Raw genomic sequence first — 12738 nt, 5'->3', positions numbered from 1 at the left:
GGTCTTGTGCCTATAGCAGAAAGGATTATTATCCTGTCCCTCTTTGGTTTTTGTAGATGGCCAAGGCTCATCTTGTACATCAACATAACTTCTTTAAGAGTATGAAGAATGGAGTATGTAGCCATACAAGTAAGCAGAGACCTATGACCACTTCTGCCTATACCACATCTTCTATGCAATGAAACTATGGAAGTGAAAATAATTTCATTGTTGTAGAGACATGATACCATGACCACCACAATGAAAGGTCTGTCATCTGTGGTTTGAAGAAATTGCACTAAACATTTAGAGATGGAGAGCTGTGCTAGATGACCAGTATCACTTTCTCCTCCATGACTTCTTGAATCAGTGGCAGGCAGACAAAGATAGCTGGAAGTATATCAAGGATGCAGTGGGATAATCTCAATAATCTGCATAGCTTGTCATGCTCTGAGATATATACCCAAGAGTTTTGCTCAGTATCATCTTCCTGTTCACCACAACCTGATCACTGACAGAATTTCTCTGAGTGCCAGAAAAACCATTGACTACTCTCAATCATTGCCCAAAAGGTGGAACACTGCTGTATACAGTTTATAGAGCTACATGCAAGAGCTGGGTGCCAGAAGAAAGCCAGTGGCAGATGAGCTGTCTTGAAAAGGATTTGACAGTATTATGAAGGCAGTGAATTGCAAGAATCATTAGAGCTTTGGTAAAAATGTTTTGCAAGTTTTTTTTCCTGCTCTTTACATTCTGAGCTTACCTCCAGCCAAGGCCAACTTTTGCTTTTCAACTCTCTAGGGTTCATAAAACAAAGTAACAGTTAAGTACTGTGGTTGACTGCTGGCCTTGTACCTAAATTAGAAACCATTGTTATTGACATTATTACAGCATGAAGTTAGACATTATTATTACAGCATGAAACAAGAGTAAACAAGACTAAAATATCTTACATGACTTGTAATTACTGTATATTTGAGTTCAACTCACATATCTTCAAGGTTAATAGAATATTATGTCATCCATGTATTCATGTGCATTAAATTAACTGAAATTTTTCTTACATATTTGAGGTATTGTTCATATGTAAGAAGTCATTATCACTTTGATATGATACTGATAGGGAAACAATATTAATGCTTCTATCATTATTCTGGTCCACAGTAGGATTGAATGTAGCATTGCAAAGCTGAGAAAAAATTAACTATACAGTTCTAATGCTGCTTATAATGGTAGGATATACCCACCCATGGTACCATTTTATAGCTAGGTGACTTACATATTCAAATGTTTAGGTCATGTTTGCCAGCCAAGTTGGTGCTACATTTTTTGCTTTTCAATTGTATGCAGTGAAGGCATATGGCATGATGGTTAGGGTGTTTGTCACATAATCATAAGGACATGGGTTCAGTTCCAGGATTGAGTGGTGCATTGTGTCCTTGAGCAAGGCACTTCTTTTTCACATTGTTCCAGTCTACTCAACTGAAATGAGTTCCAGCTGAGTGCTAGTGCATCCCTCTATTTCTCTACTGTCACATCCTGGATGTTCTGTTGGGCCAAAGATGAAGAGCAGAGGAGGTTATATCTGCTTGCAACTTCATAGGCACGTAAAAGAATTTCCAAACCGTGGTACATGTTAACCAGTCATCATTTGTGAATAAGTTGGTAGCATGTACTATGGTTTCATTCACGAGTGATGGCTGCCTACACTGTTGTATGCATTAACATTGAATATTTTAGTTAACTTGAGAAAAAATAGTTGGTAGCCATAGTTTTATGGACTCTTCTAAACTGGAACATTTGTAAATGTAGATAATAAACTTCAAAGGAGTGTGTGACACAGGTTCTTGACAAAGTTAAGTGATTTCATTTCACTCTCACCTTGTGATTTTAATATCCAACCTTAATAAACATGTTAGAGAGGAATGGGTTCTATTAGGCTGACTTTTCCCAACACGTTAGCTGAATACAATCTTCAGTGATGTTTCAATAACTTTTAACAGCGCAGAATAACATCTCGTTTGGTTTTACTGTGAAATTTTGCATACCATTATATAATATGTTGCGTGTTCATTTGAGGAAATAATACAAGAAATTAACTTTTCCCTATGCTCATAGATGATTTGTTACACCAATTTATAGAAAAAGGGTAGGCTCCAGAGCACATTCAGATTAGTTGTTTGAGAATGTATTATGCACAACGTAATTGGATCCGTGATCCAAATTCCGTGTAATACTCAACCAATGTTCAGAACTCACATGATAGGTAAGACAACCAACCATTACAGATTATTATGCTGAGCCTATAAAAGGTTGATCGTCTTCAATATGCCATAATAAAAATTGGTCTTGCTATAAACTCATTAAAACTTGAAAGACATTCCCTGTGGTATATCTAGATGATATATTCACTTTGAATTGTTAAAGTTTTGTATTTGGGAAAACATAAATAAAAGAGGAGTTCTAGAAGGGTAAGGCTCTGGAGAAGTAAGATTGAGAAAAGTGTTTTGAATCTGGAAATAATGTTGGGATGAGAGACAGGTGCATCAAGCAGAAGTAAGTGAAGGTGACACATAATTATGATGAGCTTAGAAGAACATAAACTTAATACAAAGATTGCAAAGGTTTTAGCTGTGCCATATCAGTGAGTAGATGTGATGTAATAATGTGATTTCTTTCCCTGAGAGTTGATGAAAAAAAAAAGAAAAAAAAAAAGAAGTACTAGCTCAGAGTTTATTTTAAAAGAAAAACGCAAAGTTCTTTTCCATATACTGAAGAATGGAAAGATTGTTCTAAAATGAATTTACATGTGAACCGTAAAGAAAACTATTTGGAAGATAATTTCAGCATATGAAGAAGTAAATATTCTACTTTAAGGCTGAGATACGTTTTTACTTATAAAAAACTTTCATAACTATCTATATTCTTAAATGCTGAGCTTGCATGATAATTGTTACATGAAAATGGTAACATTTATTTAATACATACAAGTTTTAATAAGGCGTGAAAACTGTTAATTCCTAAAGGCATCTCCATTACTGGATACAATAGATTTATTAAAGATCTGAATCGACTCAACCTTTAATTGTATTCGCCTTGATTTTGGTGACGGTAAATCCTGGAAAAAACAAAAAACAAACAAAAAAAATTTATGACGGATGATATTTTAGACAAGTTAAGGTAAATATATACTCAAAAACACATAAAGCCTTTAGCTTAAAGTTTGACCCCTGATCAATTCTACTGTAATGATTCCTAACAGACTCATTTATTGTTTTACATCTCGATATCGTTGTTGATTACAAATATAGTATCTTGTTTTTAAAATTTAAATGCCAATTTAAGAAACCATATCGGAACAATAAGTAGGATAATCCCGGTTGCTAAGTTAGATTTATCTCCCTTGGACTAAAAAATATATTTTGGTTCTTTGATAACAGGTGGTGTTTATGGGTATCTATTTCTAAAGACATGATCCAATATCACCATTACTGGATACAATAGATATGATGAAGATATGAATCGACTCATCCAGGTGGTGGTGATGGAAACACCAGTTTCCACCTGGCGTGACTTTTTAACTCTGCCATCTTTATATTTTGCTTGTTTCAGTCATCAGAGTGCGGTCATACTGGGGCACCACCTTGACGAATTTTTAGTCGAATGAATGAACCCCAGTACTTATTTTTTTGTTAAGCCTGGTATTTACTCTATCGGCCTCTTTGCCGAACCGCTAAGTTACGGGGACGTAAACACACCAATACCGGCTGTGAAGCGGTAGTGGGGAACAAGGACAAACACACGCATGACAAGCTTCTTTCAGTTTCCATCTACCAAGTCCACTCACAAGGCTTTGGTCAGTAAGAAGCTATAGTAGAAGACCACTTGCACAAGATACCACGCAGTTAGACCGAACCCGGAACCATGTGGTTGGGAAGCAAGCTTTTTACAATACAGCCACGTCTGCACTATATGCTGATAATGTATTTACTGACTTTATTATTTCTCTCTCCATTTTTTTACTGTTTACTTTTGTAAATCATGTCTTTTTTCACTGAATTACTGCAAACATTCATATCAAGAAATTCTGGGTCGTGGACCTCCGGCTGTTCGACAATGAGGATTCAGTTGTTCAATCTGAATTGATGCCGAAGTGGATGAGCATTCCACAGATATGTACACCCTTGACGCAATCCTTCAGGCAGAATCAAGTTGTACAACTCAGAAAGTATCTGTTAACCTGAGAAAATGGCAATTGCCTAAGGTACCAAGTCAAGGGTTCGAACCGGAGACCTTATGGTTGCGAAGTAAACTACACACACACACACACACACACACACACACACACAGCTACCCGCCCACCATCGCAAAAGAAAATATCATCTCAAAACATTCCTTTCTACTACAGGCACAAGGTCTGGAATTTTTGCGGGAGGAGGTAAGTCGACTACATCGACCCCAGTGCTCAACTGATTCTTATTTTATCGATCCACAGAGGACTAAAGGCTAAGTCGGCTGAACTCAGAATGCAAAGACGGACGAAATATCGCTAAGCATTTTGCCCGGTGTGCTAACGATTCTGTCAGCTCACCGATTTGTATGTTTTAGACATTACGAATTTCGGAGTTAGGAAAAAAAACAAAAAAACTTAGGAGGGGTTAATTTTTTGCTTTTCTGTTGTAAATTTTCCGTTTTGACATCTTCAAAATTTTTTGTCGGGATTACGTTATGCAACAATTTTGAAAAATCCTAATCTCAAATGTTTATACGTAAATCTGAAGAAGGAAGAGGAGACAAAGGAGGAGAGGAAGAAGAACAAAGTGATTTAAATTTGAAAAGTTACACGGTGGAGAGGCAGACAACCTTTCTCATCCTTTTTCTTTTTTTTTTATTCATAATATGCAAAGCTAAAAACATACAAATTCCGAAGAACTTTGGAAACCCTTCCAAAGGTTTTGGCGCATTAGGTAATTTCTTTCTATTGTATGGGAGTTTCTCTTATTTTAATAAATACCGTATTTGATGACATAAAAGACACACTTCAATCTGAGCAGAGCTTATCCAGGAAAAAAGTTTTTAGCGCATTAAAGTTAGGTCTAACTTAAGGCGGCGAACAGGCAGAATCGTTAACGCGCCAGATAGAATGCCAAGTAGCATTTCGTCTGCCTTTACATTCTGAGTTCAAATTCCGCGAGGTCGACTTTGCCTTTCATCCTTTCGGGGTTGATAAAATAAGTACCTGTTGAGCACTGGGATCGATGTAATCGACTTACCCACTTACCCGAATCGCTGCCCTTGTGCTTAAATTTGAAACCATCAAATACGGTAATTATCAAATTTAGGTAGATTTTGACAGGTATTGATATTTTAAAACTCTCAATGTTGTACAAATATCCCATTTAAAAATACTTTTCTGATTATTAAAGTAGTAACGCTTGCAGAGAGCAAGTATACTTGTAATATTGTTGATTATTGTTGACAATAGCCAGCTGTCAACAAACACCAGTTATTCCTCCAGTTTCGACAAAAGTGAAAGTTTTTGCAAAGGAGGAAGCTTTTGATGGTACTAGTTAGATATTGATGCTTTAATTGTTTTTCCTTACATAGTTTGAAAGACAATAAGATAAACCAACAAGTTTATTTAAGCGAACATAATAATATTCATTTTTACACGCAGTTTTGTTTTATTTAATTTTTTAAAAGATATTATTTAACTTTTGTGGTGAATATATATAATGCCCACGAGGTCGGCATATGAAATATCTAAAGTGCTGTATATAAGGCAAGAACTGGGACACATCTGGTCATTATTAAGAATATAGACGCAGATAAATATTTAATATCTTTTAAGGGAAGATAGCGAAAAAGGTGTTTCCCTATCTATCAATTGTTACATATTCAGAGGTAAAAACTACAATTGAATTAGATTTCTCTGTCATCATTCATCATAATTAGGAGAATTAACCACTGATTTCAGTCTGGGAGAGAATAGAATAGCCTTGCGATGGTATTAAAAGCTTTCATTATTGTCGTTCAAGTGTCTTATATTAGCGAAGAATATATAGATCCCCCCCCCCCAGCTCAAATCAGTATTAGAATACAATTATAATCATTAAGTAAATAATTTAGAATTGTCTTACCAAAGAGTAAACCATTCCGGTATTATGAGTATAAATAGCATTGATCAATATTTCTTGTACGGAAGACCAGTAGTGAAATATTCGTTTCCGACTTCTCGAATTGCTTTTTAGTCTTTATCTCTAGATCAAACCATTTTGGTCAATACGATGAATTTTGTATTTAACTCATTGCTTTTCTTGACAAGAATTATCATCAACAATAGTGATTTTTGGGCGAACATAATGAAGTCAAAACCCCATCAACAAAAGTGAATGCTCCCCCACCATAATAATTACGAGTTCTGTTGTTTCTGAGTTTTAGACTTTTCTGACTATTTTAGCGCTACACTGACAAAGAATTTATTACACCAATTGCATCATTCATATTGTAAAGTTGTTAACCATACAATACGTACAATAACTTGAGTTTAAAGATGCATTTCTAATAATGCTGTTTAAGCTGGTAACATTTTCCTAAGCTTTTGCCAAAATTAAAGCTTAAATTAGAAAACATCGCGTGATTTTGTCAAATTTTACGTTATACTGGTCAAAATGGAAATTAATTTTGTTCGTTAATGAAAATTAAGTTCTGTACTCAAGAAGTTACTCCATTGAGTGTTTAGAGCACTAGTTTTCAACTGGGTCCCATATGGCCCTTGGGGGTCCATGTAAGATTTTCTGGTTAAATTTTATGTGCAATAAATTGCTTATACTTCTAGAATACACGAAATATTTTAACTTTTATACATTCCTAATAATATTTCATTATAAAAATACAGTAGGGCTTTTTTTTTTATATATATCGAATGGCTAGAAATGTAAAGTAGGAATGAAATGGATCCATGGACAAAAAAATAGTTTAGAACCACTGGCTTCATAGATCTAACCAGTATGGTGCTTAAAATGGGACGACTCTTGGGTGTAAGGATCGAAGGATACTGATACGTTCGTAGATATTGTAGGGTTTAAAGAAACCTTAGAGGAAAATGTGACTGAGTATCTAGTGTCTCATAGAGAAAGTATATCAAAGGAGGAATTAATGTTAGAATAAGAACAAAAAAATTCAAACTCCACTTAAATTGAGAGTAATGAATATTCTTTTCTACTCTAGGCACAATGCCCGAAATTTTGGGGGAGGGGGCCAGTCGATTAGATCGACCCTAGTACGCAACTGGTACTTTATTTATCGACCCCGAAAAGGTGATAGGTAAAGTTGATCTCGGCGGAATTTGAACTCAGAGCGTAAAGTCAGACGAAATACCGTTAAGCATTTCGCCCGCGCGTAATGAATACTGCTAAAGTGATGATACAGAGAATGTTTTGCATGTTTTTTACTGATAAGGACCCTAATCGTGAACGCAATACAAAAATTACAAACGAATTTAAAATGAGCTTAGTTCTTACCCTGAGCTGTACAACGAGATAATGTACCATAAATATCGAACAATTTCAGATGTTCATCGACCCTCGAGTAGATGTTGATGTACTATATGATAGAAGCAGTGACATTCACCCTGTCAATAACTCTCATTCCACTATCACCATCCTTCACATAGTACTCAACGTCTGTGTTAAGAACATATCCTATTACAATATTATGATTTTAAAAAAAATTATTGCTAGGCGTATTTGTCCTCAAATGTTATTGTGTATAAATATATTGTTTAGAAGTTATTTTTATACATGTAAGCGATCGTTTTGTTTAGTTTTGTTGGCATCACCACTTTACAATGTGAAAATCAATAGAAAAGTCAATTTCATGTTACGGGATATTTCGCTTGATGTAACATGGAAGATGATATATATATATATATATATATATTACTAGTAGCAGTCGCCATATTCCCTTTCATATTGGCGAACTCTGATGAACATAATGTTATATAATCGGATTGTTACCTAACACTCCGTTGTATTCCTAACGCGAAACCGATTGGTACGATCAGCCGTGATGGATATATGATACTGCACATTTCGGATTGTATGTATGTATGTATGTGCGTGCGTGTGTGTATTACTGGTAATATATATGTAGTGGAAATGGTGTAGCACAAGATGTTGAGATAGCAGATGAAATAGGCATGTGGACGACTTCAAAGTAAAATAATGGAAAAACATCGGTTTGTAGTTTAAATAATTTATTTAAACGACACTTGCATTTACTTGTATATACAAAAATATTTCACTACATCACATCATTACCAACTGCTTCGAGCTGGCGAAGAAAGTAACAGGGTACATACTGCGGATACGATAGGGTAGAACCGGACATGGTTTGTGTCTGTGTGTGCGTTGGTCATCCAGTGGTGTCTGTTTATGTTCTGCGATAGCGACTGTCGTTCATGTTGAATATCTGAGAAATTACTGGCTGGCTATCTCGTGGCGCGTCTCTCTCTCTCTCCGTCCCTGACTTGACTACTTCTCTCACTGACCGTCTGTCTCTGACAAGATTCTCTGACTGACTGTCCCTTGACGGATTACTGTATTTATAAAAGCCGTGAAAGCTAGAAGGACAGACATACCACAAAAGAAATTCCTACCTAAGTAGTCACCTCCTGTCCACTTGAACCTTAAATGACACGGCTGAGGTCGAAGGGAAACAATCCATCATAATTTGACAGGACAAAGAAATTTCTTTCACGCCTGTTTGATTAGTGGTGGATCAGACAAGCGAGAATCCTTAGATTCGGTTTCGAATCTCAGCTCGGAAAAAGGGAGTGTTAGTTTTTACACACACACGCACACACATATTAGAATACCCCAGCCGTCAATAAAGACGGAATTATTATTGAAAAAGTTACCCGAGGAAAGTTGATAATTAGAGGACGAGAAAGTAAATAAAAATGTCAAAATAACAGGAAAATGAGAAAATTATATTTATCACTCCCAAAATACTATACGGGTATGATTCACTGCAGAAGTTCATGAAGAACCACATTTCTTGTGTAGACATGAAGAGGCACTAACACATATTAGCCGTCTGAATTTTCAATATATAATTTCAAAGTGTTCCTAACCCTAACGTTAACCCAAATCAGACAATTTCACAGCACAGACTACTGAAACTGCGGTAGACAGCACCCTTTAGGGTGCTTACCGCAGTTTCAGTAGCACCAAAATTGCTTATGACTGTTGCGATGCCAGACAGATCATCTGAATTTATGAACATTGTGACACATCAAAAGATCGCAGAATGAACTTCTGGATACAAAAAAAATAAATAAATAAATAAACAGAACAACGCTGTTCTGTTTATTTTCAAACCCTGTTTGAAAATTTAGAGAGAAAGATTTTTATTGGTGTTGGCGAGAAAACAATCAGATCAAGCTTGAGTATGATAGCAACTTACTGCAAAAGGACTGTTCGGGCTACAATAATGGTGAAAAAAAAATCTCATAATTATTGCGATGCACGGCACATCGTCAAGATTTATGAATATTGAAACATTAGTTAAGCATTACGAAAACAGAATGAACTTTCAAATATAAAAGACAAACAGAACAACTAAATAGACATTGTTGAAGTAAGAAAGAAACATTGTTGGTTAATTTAGAAAACATCAAACTGTTTCAGTATGAAACAAATACAAAAAAAATAAACACAACGACTCCAGGTCGTGTCGAATGATTTAGAAAGTAAATCATATAAATTGGAATAGCTTCAGACGTTAAAGTGTTATTTACAAAAGAAGTATACATAAGAAAGAGACTTAGTATATTATACACACACAATGTATATAACATGAGAAAATAGAATTTACATGGATTCTTTGTTAACCACTACGATCGTTTCAATCCATTGTGCATCGGCTCCTCGTGGGCAAAATGTTGTACAGCTAGTTGGGGTGCATTATTCAGTGCAGATGTGCTTTGTCAGGTGATTTTTCACAAGGTACCTCCCTCATTAAACCCGATTTCGTTTAGTTCGGTTATAATACATTTTGTTATTTGCCTTTAGCTCGTGATGTGATTGGTTGAATTTTACGCAGGAATTGGATCGAAGGTCCAATCACGTTGCGCGTAATATATTTCAAATAACAAATCCTGTATGTGGTCTGGAGCCTCCTTTTCCATAAATTGGTTTGACAGATTATTCACGAATCAGAGAGGTGAGAGTTTTTTTTTCATCAAGACGAGCTATGCACATCCTGCTGTTTCCAGAGGAAAATTAATATATAACCAACGACGACCCAAGCTGAATTATCAAATGATGGTGAACAACAACCAACAGAATTTGTAATGTTTCTTGCTTTGATTCCGTGTACCACTTTACGAAGGAATATAGATGGTTTCTTTTGTTACTTCTACAAATGAACACGCAAAATATATTATACAATGATGTACATGTTTTTTTTATAGTAAAACCAAGTGTGGCTTTAACCAATGTAAAACTCTGTTCTTCATAGTCGACGGTTTTTTTAAAATTTGGGGTCGAGTAGCAGCCAAGAAACCAGTCTTCTTTCGGACTTGTTTATCTGTGTTTCCTATGGGCACCTCTAGTGTGTTTGACTATGTTTTCGCATTTATAACCTCTATTTTGGCAGAAACATCTGATACTTTCAATAATATGGGTTGATATTGCAACAAGATGATTGGCTCATATTCATGGAAGCTGCCTAATCTTTAGCTGCTAAACCTATACGGTTTCAAATCTAGGTCTCACTAAAAATCTTTATTTTTCATCAACAACTTTAACAGATCAGTCAATAATTTATTCTAATATATTCTCTTTCATTGTTCATGACTTCTTGCCAACGTTACACAAGCTTGCAATGCTTTGACAGTAAAAATCATCAGGTTTTGACTTGAAGAATTAATCGAACCACGTAGTCGTTGAACAAACGTGTCGCAGATTGTTGGAGAGCAACTAAAATAGGTAATAATCTGAAGGCTTTACATCAAGAGAAACGGCCAAAAATACATCAAGAAAATACGGCAGAGCTCTTGAATAGCATTTTCGGTCAAATTAGCGACATGAAGGTGTAGGCGCATTACTCCCCCTGACAGCGGGTAAACAAGCTGGCTATACAGAGATAGAAGGCGTTACAAAACATTAAGGTTCAGCCACATGACCTTATCTCTTCCACTTTCTGTACTGGGACCTCGAACTGTAAAGATGTGATCTAGCCTCTCTCAACACCCACCAGCTACAAGATAGGAGCATAGCACAGAAGACCATGGCCTTTACACACCAGCCATTCTATTTATCATCCCATTGTGTAATATACGCGTGGCCACAATAAACGTGTTTAAGTTGCAACCTCGCTTGTATGTTTTTCATCCGGGTTTACCACCAGCGAAATTACAGCCTTCTGAAAGTCATATTAGGTGGCTCATAACGACCTGCATCATCTAAAATGGTGACCTCCGACGTGAACACAGACTTCTAAAATGACAACCCAATGTGGGAGATGAACATATTCATCTGAAATGGTGACCACTGAGCGAATACAGACCAGTGAAGACGTATTCCCTTTTCTCTTTCGTGACGCAACCAGACCACCACTCCTCGCATAGGAATATGCTACCACTGATGTCTCTCGTCATCATATGGTCTTCTTCACCAGGAAAAATTTTGGTGTCATTTTCAAGCGGGGAAACTGCAAATCATTTTCCTCGGGTTGTAACCGAAAATACATCTTGGTCATTGGAAGACAGCGTTCCAGAGAATTTTCTTCTTGCTTATAAAAAAAAAAAGAAAAAAGGAAAAAAAAAATCATCTGGAATTTTCACAAGAATTCACATGGACAGAAAATTTTCCTACATGTCAGGTATGAGTTTCTTTCTCTCAACCACCCGGATTATCTACGCGTTGGCCATAATTTGTTCCCTATCAACTAGCAAGGATTTCTTCTATTTTCATCCTCTGCTATTAAAAAAAAAAACAAATTCCTAGTTCGTGGCTCGTCGCGTCTTCTTTTATCTAGTGTGTTTTGACTGCTATTTCTAACAGTGTTTCTTCAACCAGTTGTTCTTCGTGCCGTTCCGTTTTCCTACTGTCGTCCAAGATGAGTCATTTTCCTCTGCCTCAATATCAAGGAGATGTTAAGATGTGGTTTTCACAACAGGATTCGTTCTTCATTTCTTTTAACAATTCAGTCAGCACAGAGCAAACTCCACATCACTCTTACTGGCATTCCTTCTCCGCTTGCACTTTCAGTGAGAGATATGATAACAGGAACCCCACCGGATATGACTTACGAAACTTTCAAAGTCGAGGTTCTGCGGCGTAACTCACCCTCGGCTGAGAGTAAATTTTGCACACTCTTGCAGGATAAGCATCTCGGGGAGCGAACCCCCACCCAGTTTTTACGACGAATCCAAGAGTTGTCCGATAGCTCATATGAAGGACAGGCATTTGTCAAACAACTATTTTTCTCGAAGATGCCTTCTAATGTACAGTCGATTTTAGCTCCTATGATGAAACACACGGCCCTTGAACATTCGCCGCCTCCGCAGACAGGATTATGGAATTTTCTGGCTCACCATCCTCTGCTTCTTCATCTTCCTCTCGAGATTCTACTTCTTCTGCTCCGGTTGACATGCAATCCTCTGAAATCTGGTACTACTAAATCAGCATGGTCCCGAACGCGCAGTCGCGCGTCCGCGCTAGCTAGTCGTGAGTGGTCGATCCTAACCCG

The 12738-nt window shown here is 36.6% G+C and overlaps 1 protein-coding gene across 5 annotated transcripts in view; it reads right to left on the bottom strand.

Annotated features, from left to right (window-relative positions):
* Window positions 1-12738, bottom strand: part of LOC106874710 (uncharacterized) — a 32946-nt gene that overhangs the window by 9545 nt on the left and 10663 nt on the right. For 2 of the 5 annotated variants that reach the window (XM_052967092.2, XM_014922536.3), the window contains exons 1-2: window positions 6120-6566; window positions 2968-3097 (exon numbers count right to left, since the gene is read on the bottom strand). The gene's annotated coding sequence lies outside the window, so the exon portion shown is untranslated. Of the gene's footprint in view, window positions 1-2967; window positions 3098-6119; window positions 6567-7502; window positions 7783-8341; window positions 12730-12738 lie in introns of those variants that run through there. The other 3 variants (XM_089350814.1, XM_089350813.1, XM_089350812.1) reach the window with 3 other exon arrangements.

This window comes from Octopus bimaculoides, chromosome 4 (assembly GCF_046866305.1).
Source record: "Octopus bimaculoides isolate indiv1 chromosome 4, ASM4686630v1, whole genome shotgun sequence".
Lineage (NCBI taxonomy): Eukaryota > Metazoa > Mollusca > Cephalopoda > Octopoda > Octopodidae > Octopus > Octopus bimaculoides.
The sequence above is the reverse complement of the archived record's forward strand: the minus strand, read 5'-3'. Positions and strand labels throughout refer to the sequence as shown.